Source organism: Pteropus vampyrus, unplaced genomic scaffold (genome assembly GCF_000151845.1).
Source record: "Pteropus vampyrus isolate Shadow unplaced genomic scaffold, Pvam_2.0 Scaffold71, whole genome shotgun sequence".
Classification (NCBI taxonomy): domain Eukaryota; kingdom Metazoa; phylum Chordata; class Mammalia; order Chiroptera; family Pteropodidae; genus Pteropus; species Pteropus vampyrus.
The window spans coordinates 4,282,363-4,291,305 of NW_011888852.1; the positions used below are offsets into that span (position 1 = coordinate 4,282,363).

An 8,943-nucleotide genomic window follows, 5' to 3' on the forward strand; every position below is an offset into this window, starting at 1 on the left:
GACTGTCCAACTAGTTTCCCAAATTAAAAACCAAGAAAGGAAATAATAAATATCAATGTCGAACTCAATGAAATACAAAACATAAAAACAACAGAGAACATAGATGAAACCAAAAGCTAGTTATTTGATAAGATCAATAAAATTGATAAACTTCAAGAGAGATTCATGAGAATAAAAGATACATATTACCAATATCAGAAATGTGAAAGGTGATATCAATACAGATTTTATAGGTGCTAAAATAATAATAGGGCGATATTACTAACAACTTTATACCCATTAATCTCAAAACTTAGAAGAAAAAGACAAACTCTTTAAGACACCAACTACCAAAGCTTTGTCAAAAATAAATAGATAACTTAAATAGCCCTTTGCCTGTTAAAGAAATTGAATTTGTACTTTAAAAACCTTCCCACAAAGGAACTCTAGGCATAGATGGCTTCACTGGTGAATTATACCAAATAATTAAAGAGGGAATAATACCAACTCTGTACAAACTCTTCCAGAAAAATGAAGAGAAGGGAATACGTCCTAAATCATTCTAGAGGCCAGCATTACTCTATATCAACTTTTGACAAAGACAGAAAAAATAACTATAAACCAATATCTCTCATGAACATATATGCAAAATTTCTAAACAAATTTTAGGAAATGAAGACAAACAATATATAAATAAGATAATATGTCATGACCAGTGGGACTTTTAAGGAATGCAAGGTTGATTTAATATTTACAAATTAAACAATGTAATTTCATCTTATTAGAAAAAAACTAAAACCGTACAATCATTTCAATAGGCTCAGGAAAAGCATTTGATGAAATGCAACATCCATGGATCCATGCTGAGTATGTTTCTCACCGTAATAGGAACAGATAGGGACTGCCACAACAGAAAAAGGTCATCTACAAAAAACCTACAGTCACATCACACTTAATGGCAAAAGACTGAACACTTTCCCTTAAGGTCAAGAACAAGGCAAGGATGTTGATTTTCACAACTTTCATTCAACATCGTTCTGGAGTTTTAGCTACTTGGCCTAAGGCGATATAAAGAAATGAGCCATCCAGACTGGAAAGAAAGCAGTAAAATAATCTCTATTCACAGACAATGTGATGTAGAGAATTTGATGAAATCTACAAAGAAGCTATTAATAAGTGAATTTAGAAAGGTTGCAGGATTCAAGATCAATGCACAAAAAATATATTTCTATATATGAGCAACAAACAATCAAGAGCTAAAATTAAATAATTACAGTTATAGCAGCATCAAGGTATAGGAAATACTGAGGGGAAAAAACCTGACAAAAGATGTAGAAGATCTATACTTCAAAAACTATTAAGCATCACTGACAGTAAGTAAAAAAAGACCTAAAAAATGGATTCATATGTTGAATTCATAGGTCATTAAAACCAATTCTGTTAAGATGTTAATTTCCCCCAAATTGATCTATTTAGATACAATGCATTCCCAACCAATCAAAATTTTTGAAGAAATTGACAAAGTGATTCTAAAATTCATATGGAAATGCAAAGAATCTACAGCCAAAACAACTTTGCCAAATAAGAATAAAGTGTCAGATTGTGACTGTGGTATTGGTGTGAAGAAAGACAAATGGATCAATGGGGCAGGACAAAGATTATAGAAATATAGCCACATTCATTTGGGCAACTGATTTTCAGTAAAGGTACAGAAGTAATTTAATAGAAAAATGTAGGACTTTTCAACAGATAGTGCATGTGCAAAAAAAATGAACTTTGATTCATCTTTCATGCCATATATAAAAACTAACATAACGTGGGTCATAAATCAAAATGTAAAACCTAAAGATATAAAACCTCTGTGATAAAACATAAGAGAAATCTTTGTGACCTTGGGTCAGACAAATTTTTCTTCGATACAGTGCCAAAATCACAATCCATAAAAAAATTTTACTTTATCAAAATTAAAGAGATGAAGAGAAATTAAAGGAATTATTAAGAGATTGAAAAGAATGAGGCTGAAAAGAATTATTAAGATATTAAAATTAAGAGAATAAAAAGATAAGCCTCTGATTCAAGAAAATATTTGCAAATCATATTTCTCATGAAGGACTTGAATGTAGAATATGTAACCAACTCTCAAAATTCAATAATAAGAAGACAAACAACCAAATTAAAAAGTGGACAGAAGATTTGAATAGATGCAAAGAAGGTATATTGATGGCAAATACGCTCAACATCATTAGTCATTAGGTAAATGTAAATCAAACCAAGATGTCACTAAACACCTATTAGAATGTTGGCTAAAATTAAAAGACTGTTGTTAACAAATGTTGACAAGGATATGAAGGGATCGAGACTCATATACCACTGGCAAGAATGCATATAAAATGATATGACCACTTTGGAAAATATTTTTGCCATTTCCTAAGAATGTGACATACACCCTACCGTATGATTCAGCCATTCTATTTCTACTTAATTATGCAAGAGAAATAAAAGCATATTTCCATAAAGAGCTTGGAATGTTTGTAGCAGGTTTATTTGCAATCGCCCCAAATTGGAAACTAGCCAAATGTCCATCAGCAAATACCAGATCAAAAATAGTGGCACATCCACACAGCGGAATAGTACTCAGCAATAAAAGGAAATACTGATAAATGAAACATGGGTAAATCTCAAAATAAACATGTTGACACATTTTTTAAATATAGATTAAAAAAAGAATAATTAATACATAAATTCATATAAACTCTAGAAAATGCAAATCATCCGTAGTTATTTAAGCAGATCGGTGGTTGCCTTGAGATGGAATGAGGGACCGGAAAGAGGAACCATCACGGGCAGAAGAAATCTGTGGATCACGGATATGTTCATTATTTTGATTATGTTGATGATTACTCAGGCACGTACATTTGTCAAAGCTTATCCAATTGTACACTTCGAATATGTACAGTTTATGTCAATTATACTTAAATAAATGTTTATACTTAAATAAAAGTTTAGCTAGCTGATTTCTCCTCCCTTTGTCTAGGGTATATTTCTTGTCTTCCCATCACAACACTAGAGGTGAAGTTAAAACAATAAAATAATGACATATTCACTTGTTTCCAATTGAGATGTAACTTGTTGCCAAGCTTTCCAGGAATCATGCTTGACTGTAAGATAAAAACTAACACGTTACTCAAAAGACATAAAATTATTCTTAAAATAAAAGACAAGATGGGAATTCTCCCACAAGGCTCTATAACAAGGACCCTGTGGGATAAAACGAACATCTTAAATCTTTCCAGTAGATGCAGCAGTAAATCCCACAAGGTATTTCTTTCAGCATCTTTCAATATATTTGGGGGCCTGGCATCAAAGCACATTTCAGTCTGAGCAGTTCTGCAGGGGACCAGATAATGTGTGGAATCTAAACAGCCCAGAGTTGGTTGATCTGGCTTAAAAAAAGATGCTTTAGCTATGTTCCTTTTAAATAACATAGAGCTGGGTTTTGTTTTAGGGGCCAATTTGGAAATTGTTTTTTCTTTAATAGCTGAGTTAAACCCACTCACATTTCTTAATATGACTGATTTGTTTGATCTCAATTCTGTCATATTATTTTATGTGTACTATGCTATATTTGCTTTTTTTCTTTATTTGGCGTGTCTTCCTTCTTTGAAACATTTGTTTTGGTGTTTAGGAAGATTTGTGTTTTTGTTCTAGTGGATGTTCCATATTTTTGTCATTTATAGTACTGTTAATATTTTTCTTTCTTATTTAATCTCTTACTATTTTGTCTGTCAGTTTAAAATGATATCCTCCAATACCAACCAATTACCTGTAACCAATTTAATGAGCTTATTCTTTCTCTCTCTTCAGTTTCAGTTATATTCTTTCTACTTTGTGGAACATATTTCCTTCACAATTGTCCCCCCTTAGCTTTAATATTAGCTTTATACTTAAATATATTAAATTCTTGCCATCTATTGCCAAGTTTCCACAGTTATTTGTTGGTTGGATAAGCTCATTAGTAGTCGATTCCTCAGAAAATAATTATGTGTACAGTATTCTTTGAGTTGTTGCATGTTCAAAACTGTTTTGGTTTTTATTCTTTTAAATAGTCTTGATACTTGAAGAACATCTTGGCAGGATAAAAAAGAAATCCTTGGCCCACACTTTATTTCCTCGAATTTCTTGAAAATGTTGCTCAACTATTTCTTTCCCTTGTATGTTGCTCTTGATGAATCTGATGCTAACCTAATTTTTTTACTTTTAATGTGAACTTTTTGCCTGGAGGCCCTGAGGATTTTTCTTTTTCCTTTGTTTCTTTGTATGCATCATAGATAATGTTTCCTGGTCAAACTCCAGGTACTTGGTCATCTCTTTCAAGTAGACTTAAGTTTTCTCTTATTTACAGAAAGATGTCTTACAGTATAGCTTTAAATATTAGTTTTATTCCATTGTTTTGATTTTTTTTTCTTTTTTACATTTTATATTAGTTTTAGGAATACAGTACAATGGTTAGATATTTATATAATTCATGAAGTGATGCCCCTGATTACTCTAGCACCCCTCTGGCACTATACACAGCCATTAAAGTGCTATTGATTATATGCCCTATGCTGTATTCTACATCCCTGTGACTGTTTTGTAACTATTAATTTGTACTTCTTCATTCCTTCAACTTTTTCACCCAGCTCCCCAACCTCCCTCCCCGCTGGCAATCACCAGTTTGTTTTCTGTATCTGTGAGTCTATTTTTGTTTAGTTTGTTCATTTCTTTTTCCTTATATTGTTTTTCTTTTTAAAAGACTCTATTATATATATATAATGGACCTTCATTGCCTGTTGTTCACTTCTACTTTTTCTCTAACATTATTTTATATCTTTCTATCTCATTTTTATTTTCTTTGCTGTTTTCTAGCTTATTTGTTCATTATTATATTTCCATTTAACTCTGGCCTTTCTTGGTCTCTAATAATTTATTCTTTAATTTCTTTCTGAACTTAATTTTCCTCTTATTACATTTGTTCCTATTGTATGTTTTGTCCATTTTTAGTTTTAGTTTTAGAGTTTTGATTGTGGCTATTTTTAATATCTCAGAATTCAGATTAGAGAATATTTAGTTCAGAGTGTTGTGTTACAGTTTTCTGCTTTGTTGTTAGTTTTCAAGGTATAAAACTTATTAGCTGAAATTTTTTTAATTTGAATTTTCTATTTTCTTCTTCCACTAGCTTTGTATGGGGATGACTTGACATGTTTTCTATTCCCAAGCACTTTTTGGACACGGTTTCTAATCCTTCTCTGTCTGTAGATGTGAAGTATAGTTTCTTTAATGTTGGTAGGAGGTGAGGTGTTAGTGTGTCTTGTTTATCTTATAATATTTATTATACTATTCTTGGTCTGCCCAGGTACCTCATACTCACTCCCAACTTCCTACATGTGGCGGGTTACACATGTGTTCTCTCTGGCAGGCTAGTAGGAATATTGATCATGGAGAGTTCTGGAGAGTTCTCCAGAGGAGATCTTAGCATAACGTGATTTTATCCCTAGGGTCCTAAACAGTGACTTAAGATCAGCAATGACATTGAGCTACCAGTTTATGCCTCAATCTCCAACTGAAATCCAAGAACAGATTGGAGTTTATTATAAAGCAGACTTTATGAAACTTGCCTTTTGTTATGTTAAATAAATCATAATCAAAGTAAAAAATGAATTGAAGTGCAGAGATTGAATAAATATATACAGATCAGCAGCAGCATTCAAATATCATATAACAAATTCTGATCCTGAATAAAGATTAAACCTGTCCAGTGTCAATTCCATATAGGACCTATTCAAATCCTATATTTACTAGTTATAAAATTTTGTGAAACTTAAGCAACTTTTATAAATCTTGATTTTTCTCTTTGTAACATGAAAATGATAATAGTTGTCATACAATACTTATAAATGTTATGTGAGAAAATGCATGGAAAGTACTTAACAGAATGCCTGGCACATTGGAGTTCACTATTACTTATTATTATTATTAACTACATTCCCAGTACGCAGTTGAACATAGATCCTCTGATTTTCTTAATTATAAAAGTAGCTTTTACTTATTGAACCTGCTGATGTACCAGACATGTGTCCTTTACATATATTATTCTATTTTTTTTATTAGTAATAACCTGTGAGGTGGTAGTCCAGTTTTACAAATGAGTAAACTGAGGTTTATAGGTTATGTCATCTGTCCTACGTTACATGTCTGCTTAGTGGTTACAGAACCAGGATTTGTAGCAAGATTTATTTGACTCCAAAGCCCAAGATGCTGTCTAATTCCTCCCATGTGACTGCTTCTTCCTCTGATTCCTTTGTCACTCATATTCTGAAACATCCAGTGCTTCATGTTTTTATTTTGTTTTATTTGCTGTTCTCTTATTTGGTTTGATTCCCCAAGAGATTGCAGTGTGTTCTTGAAGGGAAGATGTACATTTAGTATAGTATAGTATAGTATAGTATAGTATAGTAAATATAATTAATATAATATAAATTAACCTCAGTATAGTTCCTCTTCCTCAGGATGGTGCTATATTTCTGGCAAATTCTCAGTATTTGCTTATTGACTTGACAAAATCAACTTGAATAGTTTATGCTTTTCTCAGGGAAAATACAGTTAATGACTTTCCTAGCTATGTTCCATCATCTATAACCAAATGAACATTCTTTTAAGACAAATATCATGAAGGTCATCTGGGAAATGCAGAAGGAATGTTTAATCTGAAAACAAAGGAGAATCCCAATACAGAAAACACCAGACACACTCTGGTTTTCTAAGACTTTTTAAACAACTTTGAGTTATTTGAGTTCAAAGTTTGTAGAACAGCGTAAGTACATGGATTTAGAAAGAAACTTTATAGTTACTAAGACAATATTTTTACTGTAAACCCCAACGAGGCCTAGACTAGGCCTAGACATGTGGCCCCATGACCGTTCACTCTGCACTGTTGGTGGAGCCAACTCTCTAGAGTTTCTTTCAGGATCATTTCACATGTCAACACCCACACTCCCACATAATCACGTGACTCTATGACTGAAGTGTCACGTCAGTGCCACAGGTTACTACCTCATAAGATGCTTTAGATATGCAGATTTAAAAAAATTAAAACCTAAGTAACTCCAGTCATCCAATAGAGAATAGGGCTTAATAGATAAGTTGGTCAACAAAAATGCATTCAACAAATAGGCACTGTGCTAGTTGTTGAGGACACAAAGGCCAAAAAGACATAATCCTTGCTCTCAAAGAGACAGACACATGGACAAGTGTGCTAACAATTTACAGATGCTGTGACTTTAAGATGCACAGAGCACAGCAGCCATAAAGGGAAGCATGGTCAAGTCTAGGTGTGAATTACAAAAGCCTTTGCAGAGGAGGTTACACTGGAGCTAACTTTAGAAAGAAACCAGTATTGAAATGAGAAAGCATAGGTAGCCAGTGCATGATTTTAATTTATGTCCTGTCTCCCAATCCACTGACTTCCACCAGCCGGGACGTGCAGGAGAACTGAGTGCCGTTCACCACTCATATTCCGTCTCTGTATGTTCCAAACACCTGCTCCACTCCAACCCCCTACCGTCCTCTCCTTCCGCTGGTCTGTGCAATATTGTATTTCACCTAAGATCCCTTTTTGCTCCAATATCTCCTCTGGCTTTCAATGTCTCACATGATAATCTCATTAGAAAGCAGATGATAATATTCGCATTTTTCAAAAACCAACTTTGAGTCTACCTGCTTGAGGAAGCAATCAAAATCTGCTCAGAAAGGAAGCAAATGACTTTCTATGCATTCAAGTGTAATGTCTACATGTTGACTGTAATGTGTCATGTTGGATACAACCAGCTTTGAAGGGAAGACATTTCTTCTTCACCGTTTGCTCTCCCATTCCTGAGTATCTAACACATTACCTCATAGTCTGGGATAAAACCTCTGTCAGCTCTCAGCACATGCAACTTGTACTGAATCAATTAGTTAAACAAATTCTTTTGTACCTTAGTTTCTTTGCATACAAAATTAAAATAATCCTTGTCTCTTCTTATTCAAATAACTGATGAGTACGCTATCTGTCCCTTGAACCTAAAGCAAAAACAGCTATGCAATAGGACCTCAGTATTTGCTGAACGAGTAAGTGAAGAGGCTTAATTCTAAGACATTTGCAATGAGACATTATATATGAATTCGAAAAGTACTAGAGCTTTAATTAGAAATAGGCTTTATAGTAACTATTTATCTTTTAATAAAACATTTCTACAGTTTTTACAATTCTACATTAATAGTATTATTCCACAAGTAGGAACAGAGAAAAGATTCTACCCGGAGGAGAGGTGATAAGCAGAATATAATTCCAGGACTTCTCCACTGAGTACATGTTCCTTTTACTAGGAATGACTATGAATCTTGGAGGAATCTATGTGCCCAGTGAGAACAGCTACCTGCTAAATGTTTGCGCCCCCCACGCTGTACTTCAGAGAGAAAAGTTAAGGTAAAGTAGATTTTTAAAATTCATATAGAAAAGTGCAGATACACAAGTACCTAAACAATCTTTAAAAATAATAGAAAGCAGTATACTTGTTTATTACAAACTATTCCATAGTCAAGGTCATTAAAACAAATTTTTGGTGTCACAACAGACAAGTCAATGGAACTTTTAAGAGAGTCTAGAAACAACCCAGGTGACAAAGATGGCACCAAAAATCTGTGAGGAAAGATGCGCTCTTCAAAAAGTAGACTGAGGATAAAGGTTCATCAAACAGAAAAAATAAAATAAGATCAATGTCTTCATATCATACACAGAAAGAAACCCCATATATAAGAATTAAATATAAAAATGCAAAATTTAAAGCTACTTTTAGAACAAATAGGGTAACATATTAAAGATCTTGATAGTGAGGATGGCTTAAGTCTCAAAATCATGACTCATAAAGAAAAAAATTGGCATAT

The 8,943-nt window shown here is 33.1% G+C and overlaps 1 long non-coding RNA gene across 1 annotated transcript in view; it reads right to left on the minus strand.

The window, feature by feature from the left end:
- The window catches only part of LOC111740985, a 22,760-nt gene that overhangs the window by 6,349 nt on the left and 7,468 nt on the right, over positions 1-8,943 (minus strand). The window contains exon 2 of the long non-coding RNA XR_002780821.1: positions 4,693-4,703. This is a non-coding gene — a long non-coding RNA (uncharacterized LOC111740985). The remainder of the gene's footprint in view (positions 1-4,692; positions 4,704-8,943) is intronic.